This window comes from Oncorhynchus nerka, linkage group LG27 (assembly GCF_034236695.1).
Source record: "Oncorhynchus nerka isolate Pitt River linkage group LG27, Oner_Uvic_2.0, whole genome shotgun sequence".
Classification (NCBI taxonomy): Eukaryota; Metazoa; Chordata; class Actinopteri; order Salmoniformes; family Salmonidae; genus Oncorhynchus; species Oncorhynchus nerka.
The window spans coordinates 58,511,009-58,530,185 of NC_088422.1; positions in this window are offsets into that span (position 1 = coordinate 58,511,009).

Below are 19,177 nucleotides of genomic sequence, written 5' to 3' on the forward strand. Positions count from 1 at the left end.
TTAGGTCTGGCTTACACAGGCAGGTCAGCTCTTCTGCCAATTATTGGGCAAATGATAAGAATTGGACTGCCTGTGTAAATGCCTTATATGTAGCTGTAGGCAGCATGCTGGGCCTCCTATTCACTAACTTGCAGATAGTGGAGTTTAGTACTGTGAAGTTGGCTGGATTTGTAAAGCAGTGTACCCTGGGTGTATGGTGGTAATATGTGATATATGGTTTAGGGAATTATGGTTGTTGCTCCACTTTGCTGTCTGATAGGCCACACAGACATTATTTCCATATATTAATTACACCTACCCAGGCCTCTTAAAACTACGACCTCTACCTAGAGGCTGTTTCTGATGGTGCCTCTGATGAAGGCACATAACACACATGGTTTGTTTACTTGGAAAAGTTACAGCTATTCAATTGTTCTCTCTCTCTCTCTCTCTCTCTTTCTCTCTGTTTTATTGTTTTTAGAGGCTTCCTGGGCATCAACCCACAGGAAGGCTCCAAGGCGGCTTTTAGGAAGGTGATGAGCCGAAAGTCTGGAAAATTTGTGGGGGAAAAAACGTGGCACAATTAATCCACATGGTAACCCTTTTGAAGAAGACGATACTGTGAAGCAATGGGAATGTAGTCACGGAAAAGTTGGTGCCGGAGCTGTCAGGAACAGTTCCGGCACCACATTTGTTTAACGACCATAGTTCCTGTTCCTCTATTAGGTTTGTTACTGAGTTATAACGTTTCACCCCCCCCCCCCTTATAGGTTGGATAGGTGGTGTTGTTAAATAATTTCTTTATTGGTCATCAGGAATGTAACCCTGGTTCAAATGTTTAAGATACAAGTGCATTGGTTTGGACAAACCGATCCAAATGTAGCATGCATCAGTCAGAAAATGGATTCAAACATTATGAACCACCGGTTAACTAAAAAATGTTGCTCATATTACTCACAAACATTATATGTTAATAGCGCCAGAGGGGATGGCTGCCGTTTTATGGGCTCCTAACCAATTGTGCTATTGTGTGTGCTTTTTCACATTAATAGTAACTTATTTTGTACCTAATGTTTCTGGTACCGTCTCTTATGACCGGAAAGAGGTTTTGGATAACAGCTGGTGCACAAAATCTAATATTAAGCAAGTCTCAAGGTTTTGCGCGACTAAGGTAGAGTATCTCATGATAAACTGTAGACCACACTATTTACCAAGAGAGTTTTCATCTATATTTTTCGAAGCTGTCTATTTACCACCACAAACCGATGCTGGAACTAAGACCGCACTCAACAGGCTTTATAAGGCCATAAGCAAACAAGAAAATGCTCATCCAGAGGTGGCGCTCCTAGTGGCCGGGAACTTTAATGCAGGCAAACTTAAATCCGTTTTACCTCATTTCTAGGATACATGTGCAACCAGAAGACAAAAAACTCGAGACCACCATCACTCCGCACACAAAGAAGCACACATACAGTGGGACAAAAAAGTATTTAGTCAGCCACTGCAAGTTCTCCCACTTAAAAAGATGAGAGAGGCCTGTAATTTCATCATAGGTACACTTCAACTATGACAGTCAAAATTAGAAAAAAAATCCAGAAAATCACATTATAGGATTTTTTATGAATTTATTAGCAAATTATGGTGGAAAATAAGTATTTGGTCAATAACAAAAGTTTATCTCAATACTTTGTTATATACCCTTTGTTGGCAATGACAGAGGTCAAACGTCAAAAGTCTTCACAAGGTTTTCACACACTGTTGCTGGTATTTTGGCCCATTCCTCCATGCAGATCTCCTCTAAAGCAGTGATGTTTTGGGGCTGTTGCTGGGCAACATGGATTTTCAACTCCCTCCAAAGATTTTCTATGGGGTTGAGATCTGGAGACTGGCTAGGCCACTCCAGCACCTTGAAATGCTTCTTACGAAGCCACTCCTTCGTTGCCCGGGCAGTGTGTTTGGGATCATTGTCATGCTAAAAGACCCAGCCACGTTTCATCTTCAATGCCCTTGCTGATGGAAGGAGGTTTTCACTCAAAATCTCACGATACATGTCCGCATTCATTCTTTCCTTTACACGGATCAGTCGTCCTGGTCCCTTTGCAGAAAAACAGCCCCAAAGCATGATGTTTCCACCCCCATGCTTCACAGTAGGTATGGTGTTCTTTGGATGCAACTCAGCATTCTTTATTCTCCAAACACGACGAGTTGAGTTTTTACCAAAAGGTTATATTTTGGTTTCATCTGACCATATGACATTCTCCCAATCTTCTTCTGGATCATCCAAATGCTCTCTAGCAAACTTCACACGGGCCTGGACATGTACTGGCTTAAGCAGGGGGACACGTCTGGCACTGCAGGATTTGAGTCCCTGGCGGAGTAGTTTTACTGATGGTAGGCTTTGTTACTTTGGTCCCAGCTCTCTGCAGGTCATTCACTAGGTCCCCCCGTGTGGTTCTGGGATTTTTGCTCACCGTTCTTGTGATCATTTTGAACCCACGGGGGGAGATCTTGCGTGGAGCCCCAGATCGAGGGAGAATATCAGTGGTCTTGTATGTCTTCCATTTCCTAATAATTGCTCCCACAATTGATTTCTTCAAAACCAAGCTGCTTACCTATTGCAGATTCAGTCTTCCCAGCCTGGTGCAGGTCTACAATTTTGTTTCTGGTGTCCTTTGACAGTTCTTTGGTCTTGGCCATAGTGCAGTTTGGAGTGTGACTGTTTGAGGTTGTGGACAGGTGTCTTTTATACTGATAACAAGTTCAAACAGGTGCCATTAATACAGGTAACGAGTGGAGGACAGAGGAGCCTCTTAAAGAAGAAGTTACAGGTCTGTGAGAGCCAGAAATCTTGTTTGTTTGTAGGTGACCAAATACTTATTTTTCACCATAATTTGCAAATAAATTCATTAAAAATCCTACAATGTGATTTTCTGGATTTCTTTTCTCATTTTGTCTGTCATAGTTGAAGTGTACCTATGATGAAAATTACAGGCCTCTCTCTCACCTTTTTAAGTGGGAGAACTTGCACAATTGGTGGCTGACTAAATACTTTTTTCCCCCACTGTAGCTCTCCCTCGCCCTCCAATTGGAAAATCTGACCATAACTCTATCCTCTTGATTCCTACTTACAAAACTAAATCAGGAAGTACCAGTGACTCGCTCAATATGAAAGTGGTCAGATGACGCAGATGGTAAGCTACAGGACTATTTTCTAGGACAGACTGGAAAATGTTTCGGCATTCTTCCGATGGCATTGAGTACACCACATCAGTCAATGGATTCATCAATAAGTGTATCGATAACATCGTCCCCACAGTGGCCGTATGTACAGTTGAAGTCGGAAGTTTACATACACTTAGGTTGGAGTCATTAAAACTCGTTTTTCAACCACTCTACAAATTTCTTGTTAACAAACTATAGTTTTGGCAGGTCGGTTAGGACATCTACTTTGTGCAAGACGCAAGTAATTTTTCCAACAAATGTTTACAGACAGATAATTTCACTTATAATTCACTGTATCACAATTCCAATGGGTCAAACGTTTACATATACTAAGTTGAGTGGTCTGTGCCTTTAAACAGCTTGGAAAATTCCAGAAAATGATGTCATGGCTTTAGAAGTTTCTGATAGGCTAATTGACATAATTTGAGTCCATTGGAGGTGTACCTGTTGATGTATTTCAAGGCCTACCTTCAAACTCAGTACCTATTTGCTTGACATCATGGGAAAATCAAAAGAAATCAGCCAAGACCTCAGCCAAAATAAATTGTACACCTCCACAAGTCTGGTTCATCCTTGGGAGAAATTTCCAAACACCTGAAGGTACCGGGTTCATCTGTACAAACAATAGTACGCAAGTATAAACACTATGGGACCACGCAGCCATCATACCGCTCAGGAAGGAGACGCGTTCTGTCTCCTAGAGATGAACGTACTTTGGTGCGAAAAGTGCAAATCAACCACATAACAACAGTAAAGTACTTTGTGAAGATGCTGGAGGAAACAGGTACAAAAGTATCTATATCCACAGTAAAACGTGTCCTATATCGACATAACCCGAAAGGCCGCTCAGCAAGAAGGAAGCCACTACTCCTGAACCGCCATAAAAAAGCCAGACTATGGTTTGCAACTGCACATGGGGACAAAGATCGTACTTTTTGGAGAAATGTCCTCTGGTCTGATGAAACAAAAACAGAACTGTTTGGCCATAATGACCATCGTTATGTTTTGAGGAAAAAGGGGGAGGCTTGCAAGCCGAAGAGCACCATCCCAACAGTGAAGCACGGGGTTGGCAGCATCATGTTGTGGGAATGCTTTTCTGCAGGAGGGACTGATGCATTTCACGAAATAGATGGCATCATGAGGTAGGAAAAATATGTGGATATATTGAAGCAACAAGACATCTCAAGACATCAGTCAGAAAGTTAAAGCTTTGTCACAAATGGGTCTTCGAAATGTACAATGACCCCAAGCATACTTCCAAAGTGGTGGCAAAATGGCATAAGGACAACAAAGTCAAGGTATTGGAGTGGCCATCACAAAGCCCTGACCTCAATCGCATAGAAACATTTGTGGGCAGAACTGAAAAAGCGTGTGTGAGCAAGGAGGCCTAGAGACCTGACTCAGTTACACCACCTCTGTCAGGAGGATGGGCCAAAATGTACCCAACTTATTGTGGGAAGCTTGTGGAAGGCTACCCGAAACGTTTGACCCACGTTAAACAATTTAAAGGCAATGCTACCAAATACTAATTGAGTGTATGTAAACTTCTGACCCATAAAGTGGTGATCCTAACTGACCTAAAACAGGGAATTTTTACTAGGATTAAATGTCAGAAATTGTGAAAAGCTGAGTTTAAATGTATTTGGCTAAGGTGTATGTGAACTTCCGACTTCAACTGGCAACATCTGCATAGAGCTAAAGGGTAGAGCTGCCGCTTTCAAGGAGCGTGATTCTAACCTGGACGCTTATAAGTAATCCCGCTACGCCCTCCAACGAACCATCAAACAGGACTAAGATTGAATCGTACTACACCAGCTCCGACGATCGTCGGATGTGGCAGGGCTTGCAAACTATTACGGGCTGCAAAGGGAAGTAGAGCCGCGAGCTGCCCAGTGACACGAACCTACCAGACGAGCTAAATGACTTCTATGCTCGCTTCGAAGCAAGCAACACTGAAGCATGCATGAGAGCATCAGCTGTTCCGAACGACTGTGTGATCACGCTCTCCGTAGCTGATGTGAGTAAGACCTTTAACCAAGTCAACATTCACAAGGCTGCAGGGCTTCTATCCTCAAGCTATAAGACTCCTGAACAGCTGACTATCCGGACGATTTGCATTGTCGTCATTGTCGGTAGCTGCTGCTATTCTCTGTTTATTATCTATGCATAGTGACTTTACCTCTACCTACATGTACATACTACCTCGACTAACCTGTGCCCTTGCACTGGTACCCCCTGTATATAGCCTCGCTACTGTTATTTTATTGTTGCTCTTTAATTATTTGTCACGCCTTGGTCATAGTGTTTTGTGTTTTCGTTATATATTTGGTCAGGCCAGGGTGTGACATGGATTTATGTGTTGTGTTTCGTATTGGGGTTTTATAGGATTTGGATTGCGAATGATTAGGGGTGTGTCTAGTTAAGCTTGGCTGCCTGAGGCGGTTCTCAATCAGAGTCAGGTGATTCTTGTTGTCTCTGATGGGGAACCGTATTTAGGTAGCCTGGGTTTCACTTTGTATTTCGTGGGTGATTGTTCCTGTCACTGTGTAGTTTCACCAGATAGGCTGTATTAGGTTTCACGTTCCGTTTGTTGTTTTGTATTTTTGTATAGTTATTTCATGTGTCACTTTTTCCATTAAAGTCATGAGTAACCACCACGCTGCATTTCGGTCCGACTCTCTTTCTACAAACGAAGAACGCCGTTACATTATTATTATGTTTATTATTTATTTAATTTTTTACTTCAGTTTATTTTAGTAAATACTTTCTTAACACTTATTTTTCTTCAAACTGCATTGGTGGTTCAGGGCTTGTAAGTAAGCATTTCACTGCAAGGTCTACACCGGTTGTATTTGATTTGATTTTGATTCTACCTTCCAAAAATACCTCACATTTTGTGACAACTGACGTGACCTCTCCTCGAGTGTCGAACTTAGCTTGGAACTGTGACAGTCATTGATCTACAACTAATTTTGCGTGCCAAAAAAAACCCAGGTAATATCAGTAGCCTCATCAAACTGCGAGCAGCTTCACACGCTGACCAACGAGAGGTATAGGTAGGCCTATTCCTGATCTTGCACATATGCACGTCACCTTCAGCATTCAAATGTTTGTAAAACTGCTTGCGCAATATTAGGCTTTATTCATTGAGTGGCAACCTATGTCATTTGCTAGGTTATTTATTGTTATCAAATGCGATGTTGATAATGGTGTTTTTACTGGAAAAAAAGTAGCCTAAGCTACTGCCGGAGACCCCTCTCATCTGGCTATACCTGCAGATTGGGGCTTCAATTCTATTTAATTTGATTGTTCAGGTTAACCATCAGCCATAGTTTTGGTAGTTTTACCTCAGTACTGCATTACCATATGTTCACATAATGTTGTGAAGTGTGTCAAAAATCTGCATTAGTATTTCAATGCACACACACTCACACACGCTCAGGAATTAGATAGTTAATACACCTTTGTCACATGTTTATAATGGATGTTATATTTGTGATTCAGTTTAACACTGTCTCGATCTCTTTCGAATTGCATCATTGTTTACAGTCTTCTAAAAGTTTAGTTTAGAGATGCTAATGAAAAAATACACGTTTTCAACAAGATGGTAAAAGATGTGTACATTTTTTTTTAAATCAGTTTAATTTTCACAGAACAATAACATATTCAGTGGTGAAATTCATCAACAAATCTAAATATATCTATACTCTACGAGAATAAAAAACAGCTCAATAGATTAGCAGCTTTAATTCTCTTTTTTGATTGCAGACCTTTTCTTACTTTCCATTCATGTTAACTTTGTCAATGTTACACATTTAACGTTTACATTTTTGTGTGTTTTTCTCTCTCTTCTATTTATGGGGTTGATCACCTTTAATATTGCAGATAGATTGTAGCTTCCATTAATGTAATTGTCTGCATCATTTCCAATCCCCCATATATTTTTTGTCTATATATATAGAAACCGAAAGGCAGAGAACACTCATGTCACCGTTTTATACAGACATCTGATCAACAGAGAGGGATATATATATATATATATATATACGAGAGAGAGAGAGAGAGAGAGAGAGAGAGAGAGAGAGAGAGAGAGAGAAAGAGAGACCCACTTGAGCTCATACAGAAACACCTCCACACACACTGTGTAAAATAAGCTGTACATTTCAATGAAACACGGTGAAGCCCCAAAATTGCCCTCCCTAGAAGCCTGTGTTTCAGACATAAGGAAGTGGATGGCGGCAAATGTTTTACTTTTAAACTCGGACAAAACAGAGATGTTTGTTCTAGGTCCCAAGAAACAAAGAGATCTTCTGTTGGATCTGACAATTAATCTTGATGGTTGTACAGTTGTCCAAAATAAAACTATAAAGAACCTCTGCGTTACTCTGGACCCTGATCTCTCTTTTGACGAACATTTCAAGACTGTTTCAAGGACATCTACGTAACATCGCAAAAATCTGAAACTTTCTGTCCAAAAATGATGCAACACTTTTTATCCATGCTTTTGTCACTTCTAGATTAGACTGCTGCAATGGTCTACTTTCTGGCTACCTGGATAATGCACTAAATAAACTTCAGTTAGCACTAAACACGGCTGCTAGAATCCTGACTGGAACCAAAAAATGTGATCATATTACTCCAGTTATAGCCGTTCTACACTGGCTTCCTGTTAAGGCAAGGGCTGATATCAAGGTTTTACTGCTAACCTAGAAAGCATTACATGGGCTTCCTCCTAATTATCTTTACCATAAACCTACACATAAGCTACGGTCACAAGACGCAGGCCTCCTTATTGTCCATAGAATTTCTAAGCAAACAGCTGGAGGCAGGGCTTTCTCCTATAGAGCTACATTTTTATGGAATGGTCTGCCTATCCATGTGTGAGGCGCAGACTCGGTCTCAACCTTTAAGTTTATTGAAGACTCATCTCTTTGGTAGGTCCTATGATTGAGTGTAGTCTGGCCCAGGGGTGTGAAGTTGAACGGAAAGTCACTGGAGCGACGAACCACCCTTTCTGGCCAGTTCATCGCTCTCCACTGGGATTCTCTGCCTCTAACCCTATTAAGGTGGCTGAGTCATTGGCTTACTGGTGCTCTTCCATGCCGTCCCTAGGAGGGGTGCGTCACTTGAGTGGGTTGAGTCTCTGACGTGATCTTCCTGTCCGTGTTGTCGCCCCCCCCCCCCCTCGGGTTCATGCCGTGGGGGAGATCTTTGTGGGCTATACTCGGCCTTGTCTCAGGGTAGTAAGTTGGTGGTTGAAGGTATGCCTCTAGTGGTGATGTGCTTTGGCAAAGTGGGTGGGGTTATATCCTGCCTGGTTGGCAGTCGGATGGGGCCACAGTGTCTGACAACCCCTCCTGCCTCAGACTTCAGTAATTATGCTGCAATGGTTTATGTGTCGGTGTCACGCTCGTTGATGGAAGGATCGGACCAAGGTGCAGCGTGGTAGGTGTACATCTTACTATATTCAATGAACACCGAGAAAAAAAAACTACAAACGAACGTAAAGTTTAGTAGGGCTAAACGGCACAGTACCAAAACAAGATCCCACAACCTACAGGTGGGAAAAAGCTGCCTAAGTATGATCCCCAATCAGAGACAACGGTAGACAGCTGCCTCTGATTGGGAACCATACCCGGCCAACAAAGAAATAGAAAACATAGATTGCCCACCCTAGTCACACTCTGACCTAACCAAATAGAGAATTAAAAGGATCTCCAAGGTCAGGGCGTGACAGTCGGGGGGCTAGTGTCAGTCTGTTCTATCTGGAGTATTTCTCCTGTCTTATCCGGTGTCCTGTGGGAATTTAAGTATGTTCCCTCTAATTCTCTCTCTCTTTCTCTTCTCTTGGAGGACCTGAGTCCTAGGACCATGCCTCAGGACTACCTGGCCTGATGACTCCCTGTCCACCTGGTCGTGCTGCTGCTCCAGTTTTTAACTGTTCTGCCTGCGGCTATGGAACCCTGACCTATTCACCGGACATGCTACCTTGTCTCGGACCTGCTGTTTTTAACCCTTTCTCTCTACCACACCTGCTATCTCTAACTCAGAATGATCGGCTATGAAAAGCCAACTGACTTTTACTCCTGAGTTGCTGACCTGTTGCGCCCTCTACAACCACTGTGATTATACCTGGCACAGCCAGAAGAGGACTGACCACCCCTCATAGCCTGGTTCCTCTCTAGGTTTCTTCCTAGCTTCTGGCCTTTCTAGGGAGTTTTTCCTAGCCACCGTGCTTCTACATCTGCATTGCTTGCTGTTTGGGGTTTTAGGCTAGGTTTCTGTATAGCACTTTGTGACATCGGCTGATTTTAAAAAAGGGCTTTATAAATAAATTGGATTGATTGATTGATTCTCTTTGGCATTTATGTCTGAGAGGGACTGTTTGCACTTCTCTTTGTGTGGGATGGCTGAACAGAGGTGGGAGTGGGGGGTAAGCTCTAGGTTTGACCGTGTTTGACTTTCACATGGAGAGAACATTCAAGGGGGCAAATGCCACACAGAGCTTAGTTAATTAAGATATTCTTGACGCTCATACATGCACACAAACACGCACAGTTACAACAGTGGTAAACTTGGTACAAAGTCCACTATACATTTCACGCTATCCACATAGGAATGTGTTACTATCGTCTGCGGGAGCCTGGAAGCAGTTACAAAGTTAGAAAGCAGCACTCCTCAAATATAGAGACACAGCAGCAGTAGAGCCTTTGCAGAGCTTCACAGGTATGCCTACAATATGTCTCTACTTCAACTTGATAGCTTTAAGCATGTGTTAAACATATATGGCTGTGTGTGTGTGTCGACCTCCTCAGAGCAAACACATATCACACGTGCACAAACACACCCGCATACACCATTCTCCCCACTTGCTCCTGCAGACGGCCTACACGGTACAGTGCAAACTGCCCACTCTGATACTTTCCGTGCAACCTCATCAGTTTGGTAATTAAAAACAGGCACCACGTGGAAGTGATTTGTCTAAGGGGAAACTCAATGTAGGTGGGCACTAGTCAATGTAGGTGGGCACATTCACCGGGAATGTTCCCTTCAGCCAAATTAATAGAGACAGCGTGTGTAGATGTCTAATACGCCTAAAACCCTGCCGTGTAAACCAGGAACATTCCCAGAACATTAGCTAAGATTCCATTTAAGTATTATCTGTTTGATCTAACAGGATGATAACATCCCCCCCAAAAAAAACATTAAAAAAAGGTTTGAAATGAAATATCCTTGGAATGTTCTCCTAAGGTTCATTAAAATGTTGTGCACAACATCTGTAACTACCACCACAGAACATTCCCCCCAAAGTTCTCATTGGGTTCTCAGGTAATGTAATAACACAATATACCAGTAATGTTTTCCCAGGATCCCAAAATTGGTTCTGTGAATGTTCCCAGAACATTCGTTAGGTTGTGGCAATTGTTCTCATCACAGAAAAACTGTCCAGTATGCTGATGATTGTACAATGTTTGTATAAAACATTCACCTGATGTAGCAAGAACGTTCCCGGAACACATTTCACCTGTTCTTTAAAGAACGTTTCATTAGGTTGTGGGAACAGTCTGGTGAGAACATTGTGGGATCATCATAAAACATATGTTCCCAAAACACAAAAAATGTCCCGTTACGTGGAGAATTCTATAATGTTTATTTTAGAGTGCAAAAAAAACATTCACCTGATGTTACAAGAACATTCCCAGAACAGAAAAAAGAAAAAGTTCCGAACACATTCCCAAAATACTAAAACTGTCAAGTTTTTTAAAAACCTTTATTTAACTAGGCAAGTCAGTTACGGACAAATTCTTATTTTCAATGACGGCCTAGGAACAGTGGGTTAACTGCCTTGTTCATGGGTAGAATGGCATATTTTTACCCAGTCAGCTCGGGGATTCCATCTTGCAACCTTCCGGTTACTTGTCCAATGCTCTAACCACTAGGCTCTCTGTCGCCCCATGAGTTGTGCTGACATTCAGATAATGTTTGTATCAGGGTGCACAAAATGTTCCATTGATGTTGCAAGAATTTTGACAGAAATTCGTGGGAACAGTGTGGATAAACTACAAGAAATATGTTCCTAAAATACAAAATTGTGATGATATTCATACAATGTTTAGATGGCACTAGGGCTGTTGCAGTGACCGTATTACCGCCCCACTGGCGGTCCCGAGTCATGCTGTTTCCTGAAGTCCACGATCATCTCCTTTGTTTTGTTGACGTTAAGTGTGAGGTTATTTTCCTGACACCACACTCCGAGGGCCCTCACCTCCTCCCTGTAGGCCGTCTCATCGTTGTTGGTAATCAAGGACGACGCCGCAGTGGTAGGCTTGATTACCAACAACGACGAGACGGCCTGCAGGGAGGAGGTGAGGGCCCTCGGAGTGTGGTGTCAGGAGAATAACCTCACACTCAACGTCAACAAAACAAAGGTGATGATTGTGGACTTCAGGAAACAGCAGAGGGAGCACCCCCCTATCCACATCGAAGGGACAGTAGTGGAGAGGGTAGTAAGTTAAGTTCTTCGGAGTACACATCACGGACAAACTGAATTGGTCCACCCACCCACACACGCAGACAGACATTTATTTTTCAACTTTCCTAATGTTAAGCACATTGCTTCTCTTTACAACAGGAGTATAGCCTACCTGGCTGGCATGAAAATGAACCACGGGAAAAGCGTCCTCCATGCGCTATTTAAGCGCATCGATGACATACCCAAATAAATAATGGATTTATTGTGACGGTGTAGGCTATATTACATGGATTTATTGTGACGGTGTAGGCTATATTACATGGATTTATTCGACTTTTTAAAAATGCAGATGTTCCAAAGGACTGCATCAGTGGCTTGTAGCTACGTGTGGACGACAGGAGATGACAAATGTGTTTGTTAATTAACGCTCAATTACCGTCAAACCGACAGTTATTTGCTTGACAATCGCCCTGCTGCCGAAAGTTCAGTGACCGCCACAGCGCTAGGTGGCACAGACGTTCCCTGATTATTGCAAGAATGTTATTGTGCATATGAAAAAGGAGGAGAACATTTTAATAACGCAGAAATGGTGTTCTGTGTCTCTGCAATACAACCGTTGTCCCCTGGTGGCGCTGACGGGTTAATGATCTGACTGCAGAGCTGAAGATTGCAGGTTTAAAACCCACATGTTCTTTAACCATGTTTCTTTGTTATTAAAACTGTGAAATCGTGGCTCAGGTATAATCTACTAAAAGAGAGGATGGCTTTATATATGCATTTAAAAATCTAGTCAGAAATGCAGAATTTGGACTGTGAAAAATAAATCACTGCGTAAAAACCGACTGTTCAACAAAACTCACCTGATATAATTGCTACTTCGAGACACATGATATGGTCCCTCGTCTTACTTTTCATGGTCTGAAAAAAAGTGAGATCGGCACTCATAGTCTTGGATAATATGTCAATTTGGGCCCAGAGGTACGCAGCATATAAAGAGGATGGGTTTAGTGATGGTGAATAACCCAGTTACCAGTAATTCCCTGGGTTAGTTATGTCTCAGAAGGTTTACGAAGGAAGCATGGAATTCCTCATTGACCATACCGCCATGGGTATATAGTGAAAAAAAGATGATGTAATGTAAGAGAGCTTGTGACGCAGTGTATGAAAAACCTGGCTTGGGAACCAAACATTGCAGATTCAAACCTCACATGTGCAGACTGTCAACTTAAGAAGTGCAGGTGAGAACATACAATGTTTAAACTAAATGTAATCCTTAACATTAAGAAGAAATCCATAACCAGATTTGAATCACAGTGCAGTTATCACAAAACTACCACTAACAGGTCCTCATCATCATAAAGGGAAATGTTTTACAAATAGGCCTACCTAACGCTAGTCAGAGGGGATACAAATCTTTTCAACTATTTGCCACGGATATAAAGCGCCCCGCACGTCCTCGTCATTAACAGTTGGAAAACAAACATTCCAGAAATGATTGCAGTTGATACGCAGCCATTGCCAACGGCCTACTTGAGTTGAGAGCGGATTCGCTAAATGGAAGGACTGCGAGCGCAATTTGAAGCCACGACTCGCGCGACTGAAGCGGGCGAAATCTGTCTCATCAATGTCACTGTTCACCGTTCACTCCTGTTTCAACGGGGTGTTATTTCCTTTATAGTGGGAGTGGAGACGTAACAGTTAACAGCATAAGAAAGCTAACCCACATTTGGTGTGTTTTTTGTTGCCCTGTGTTTGATTTGGGAGCTTAAACTTGGTGGGCAGGCTTGTGTTAAACATGAAACAAAGTAGGCTCCTAGACTAATTATTATGTCATTTGCCTTCAGAAAAACAATGTTTTTTGTTGCATATTTAATTCTGGAACCAGCCTAGGTTTAGGGGTGGTTGTAACCTATTCTAAAACAGCATTCTATTAGCAGTTAGCAACAAAAAAAACTCAAATCGACGAGACGCATTTACTATTTCCAAAACTGCAGCTCGTAGATGGAACACACATTTCCTTACTTTAATCAACCAGTCCATTTTGAATTCATGATAAAGCTGTCATGATTTGGCAAGGAATGTAGCTTGTCTACCGTTTCGTATGTGTGTTTTGTATGTGTACCCTCTAGCGGTCATAGGCTATAGGATTTGACGTGGAATTGTATTCAAATGTCATTTTCCTTTTCACAGAAAACCAAACCAAAAATGTGCTTCAACGTTAAGAAAATGTTTTTATTTGTCACATCCCTAATGTGCAGAGTAAAAAAAGATGGTTATGTTTGTATGATTATATGCTGTTCAAATGTCCTATGAACTAAATAACGTGCAGATTGTCAATATATAAATTGTCAAATGTATAGTTGTGATTGTATGATTAAATGCTTTTCAAATGTCCTATGAATGAAATGAAAATGCCATGAGTCTCTACATCACCTTCAAAGGACGACATGTAGCCGAGCGGTTAGGAGTGTTTGGCCCAATAACATAAAGGTCGCTGGTTCAAACACCTGAAAGGTGAAACGTTGTGAAAAATCTGCAGTTGTGCCATTGAGCGAGGTACTTTCTCCAGTGTCACCATCAACGATGGCTAATCCCTGGCTCTGACCCCACTCTCAGGGGAATTGGGATACACTAAAAAACACACTTGTACATGTATGAAATAGTATCAAATGCAAATATCCATTAAATCTGGATGTATCTGTTTTCTAATGCTTTAAGGAGCTACACATTTGCATGCTGTGAATGTTGTGGTAAAACTTAAATATAACATTTCTTGAAAAGTTCTGAGGACCGCCAAGACAAGGTCAAATGTATATTGCAGTGAACATCAATGGAATATTGTGGAACCCTAAAACAAATATGCTATGATTAAAAAAAATACAAATGAACTTATTTGGAAATTGTAAAACATTGTGCACCTTTGTGGAACATCTGTGCAAACTATGTGAATATCACAAGAATATTCTTGCAACATTCCAGACAACTCCCATAACTTCATTAAATGTTCTGGGAACCTTTACGGAACTTAGACCAGGTGTTTTGTCAACATTCTTACAACATTATAGGAATGTCCTGTGCAACCTAACTTAAACATTATCTGAAAGTCATCACAACTGAGGATTTTTTGAAACTCTCTCTTGTAATGTACCCACACCCTAATGAAATGTTCTGGGAACCTTTAAAGAACTCAGAAAGGCTGTTCTGTCAACATTCTTGCAACAACAAAGGAATGTTTTGTGCACTCTGATACAAAACTATCTGAATGTAAGCACAACTGGACAGTTTTTTGGAAATCTCTCTCTTTTCATATCCCAACAATGTTCCCAGAACCAAAAGATACAAGAACCTTTAAAGAACAGACGAAATGTGTTCTGGGAACATTCTTGTAACATAAGGTGAATGTTTTTTGCACCCTAAAAGAAACATTGTAGAATAATATGCACAACTGGTCAGTTTTTGTGTTTTAGGAACATATATATAAAAAATATATATAAAATTAAAAAATTAAAAAACGATGCCATGGCTTTAGAAGCTTCTGATAGGCTAATACTTATTTTCCACCATAATTTGCAAATAAATTCATAACAAATCCTACAATGTGATTTTCTGGATTTTTTTTCTCATTTTGTCTGTCATAGTGGAAGTGTACCTACGATGAAAATTACAGGCCTCTCTCATCTTTTTAAGTGGGAGAACTTTCACAATTGGTGGCTGACTAAATACTTTTTTGCCCCACTGTATATATATATATTTACCCCCGTTTTTCGCCCCAATTGGTAGTTACCGTCTTGTCTCATCGTGCAAGTCCTGTATGGACTCCGGAGAGGCGAAGGTCGAGAGCCGTGCGTCCTCCAAAACACAACCCAACCAAGCCGCACTGCTTCTCGACACAATGCCCACTTAACCCGGAAGCCAGCCGCACCAATGTGTCGGAGGAAACACCGTGCACCTGGAGACCGTGTCATCGTGCACTGCGCCCGGCCCGCCACAGGAGTTGCTAGTGTGCGATGGGACAAGGACATTCCTTACCGGTCAAACCCGGACGACGCTGGGCCAATTGTGTGCCGCTCCATGGGTCTCCCGGTCGTGGAGACAAGAGCCTGGACTCGAACCCAGAAACTCTAGTGCCACAGCTAGCACTGCGATGCAGTGCCTTCGAACACTGTGCCACTCGGGAGGCCTGGAACATATATTTTGTGAGGTCCCCACTATGTTCTCACCAGACTGTTCCCACAACCTAATGAAACATTCTGGGAACCTTTCAGGTTAAATGTATTCCAGGAACGTTCTAGCTACATCTGCACGACTGAACAGTTTTTGTGAGAACGTTTGCGGCGACCTAACGAATGTTCTAGGAACTTTAACAGGAACAATTTTGGTTAGCCGGGTGGGGTTGTTTTGTCTTCAGTGGAGTTGACATCTCTCTCCCACCTCGCCCCCCCCCCCTCTCTTCTTCTCCCCCTCTTCCTTCCTCGCTCAGAGAACTCGACAATGTCCAATGTTAGTCTTTGTGGTGCTGAGAAAACATTTGCGCAACATCTGAGTAGCAAGAATAACAACACATCATAGTTTATTTTACAGCTTTCCATGGTTAGCAGCTCATGTGGAAAGAAAACTCTGTGAAATGGTACATTTCTCTTGACGGAAAAATATAGGCTGTTTTGATGATGTAGTTGGGGTTGGATGTTGAAGGATATTGGATACTGTATTGCACATCACACTCCAAATAAATAAATGCCACATTCACAATGGGCAAGAGGATGTAGACTCGGTTCCAAGCGCCACAAGATCACTGTGAAATCCTTGATAACAAGCACAAAACATCATAACAAAATCATGTACATGGAGAAACCAAGCATTGCTGTCCAGATTTCCAATGTTATATACACTGAAGAACAGTGAGAAACAAGGGAAAACAGACCATCCCCCACTAAACACACGGCCACAGACACACAGGAACGCACACACACACAGGCACACACACTTCTCCTCAGCCGCCATGACATGAGGTTGATTTGAGTTTGAGCCGATCAAAGAGGCGGTCGATATGTGGTCTCGTTTAACCTGTGATGTCAGCGCCCCCTTACAGCAGAATCACAGCACAGTCCTCAAAGCAGAGAGCCTCTCACGTCTTAACTACAGAATAAATCACCACCGTGGGTGTGTTTACCCCTGGCCTGTGGATGAGTGTATAGGCCCCTTTTCAGTAGACGACACACTGACGTCAAGCACAGATGCACCCGACTTTTGGCTGCGGTAAAGAAATCCATTACCATCTGCGTCCATTCATCATAGCCTAGACTTAAGTTTGTATTACTTATAAACAAAATCACTTTTTGGGGTTCTCATACGCTAACAATTATGTTTTGATTATTGGTTGAACAGACGCTGAGACTATATTTGGTTGTGATCTTTGCAAAATCACTATTTTGGATGCAGCAGCAGGTTAGCTATAATGCTAACACTCATTAACATAGGCTATAGCAAAAGCTTGCCAAAGAGCCGTTTTGCTGAATGAAGTTGAAGTGTTTTATAAGTATAATGCTGTTGATTTGCGATGATGACGCAAACATTATATTAAGCAGGACATTCATATGAGCCTTAGAATCCGATTCTAATCCAAAAGTAGTGTGAAATGCAGCCACCAACTTCAGCACATCGCCTTGGTGCGGCAACAGAGAGGGCTCTAATGGTGGGAGAGGAGGAGGGTCGCCGAGACGGTCTTATCTGTGTGACGGAAGACTGACAACCTGCATGTTTACCTCACCCTTCTCTTTATGTGTGTGTGTGTGTGTGTGTTGCTATTAGGGACTGCCATTGCCTTCCACCTCCTCCCTCTATTCTACTCCTATTCCCTTCTACACGCTTTCCCTATCCTCATGCCTAATAAGCCCACACCAGGGATAGGTTACAGGATCCACCCATAACAAAACATTATACCAGAGAAGGAACGGGAGAGGAGGGAGAGAGAGAGAGGGAGTGTTGGTATGTCAGCCCATGACAGCCCCTCCCAGTACTGATGATGGATGCCATAGCCAGAGAATAGACCATCTATGGTCTACAGAGCATCTCTGATAGAGCGTGCCTGACGTACTGATGTACCAATAGACAAACATCTCTAAAGAACACTTCTGTCAGGCTCGTATATATATTAACCTTGCTGCATCTTAGAAGCCTTATCTGGTGTGACGTGGAACAGATTACTTCAGTAAGCTAATGTATTACACTACAGCACATACACAGACGGAAAAACATGCGCTTTTCTGTAGCTTAACTGAGAGGGGGGGAGATAGAAGGAGAGAGGGAAATAAAATACAATGTGGGTGGAATAATGTGTCCCATTAGCAGAGATGACGGTGTTATTGTAAAGGTGCTTAGTGGAGGTGCAGACTGTTTAGACTGTACATGAAACACTCACGTGTGGCCTGGGACTCTCTCTTCAATCACAGAAAGGAAATATCACTTTGTTTCCATCTCTCGTTCTCTGTGTCGAGTGTGTTAACTGCAATATACTGCAATCTCTCCTCTGTCAAACTCAAATGACTCTTTCTGTGTGAGGATGTAAATGACAGTTAAGGGGCTGGTATATTTTCTGCCCTTAAAACAAGGCGTACTAGAGAGGGGAAAGAGCGGATATCTTGTATTGTGTGTATGTTGGTATGTGTGTGTGTGTGTGTGTGCGCGTATATTTAGCTCCTAGACCAAACAAAGGTTATAATGTGTTGCGTTCCGTCATTGTCCCAACAGCAGCACATACAACATGACATGAAGTGTCATTCCCTGAGGTGAACCACCTGCCGCTGTGTCTGCAGCTGAAACACACACACACACACACACACACACAAACACAAACACACACACAGTCACACACCATGCTCCAGGCACACGACACATAGCAAATACAGGAGCCGCACTCATAGTTTGACAACAAGACCGTACAGTAAAGCCCTGGGGACAGCATTAGCAGCACATCAACACACAGACAGATACTCACACATTAGTGCACTCACACACACATACATACAGACGCACACACACACTCACAAGCACAAAAGCAAAGCCAATTAAAAATGACTGTGTAAGGTGTTAAACACACACACACAGGCCACACCACAGCTGGTCGGAGAGATTTGACTCTCTCTCCATCATGAAAACAGCCTATTAACATGACAAGAGGAGGGGATGTAAAGGAGAGAGAGAAAGGGGCAGAAAGAGCTGTGCCTGTGTTAGTGTGTGTATGTGTGTGTGTGTGTGTGTGTGACAAAGCCTTCCTGCTGCATGAGATAAACCCATCGAGGTGTGTGTAGGAGGGCACTCATATTCACTAGGATCGGTTAGAGGGGCACTGCAGAAACATAAACACCCCATCTCCCCGACCTGAGGTTAGCCCAACCACCAACACTCCAACCACGATCTGCCAGTGCCCAGGCTGAACGACACACACACACACAACCCACTAATTGTGTGCTTTAGGGCTGTCCTCCGACTGAAAAATAATATTTG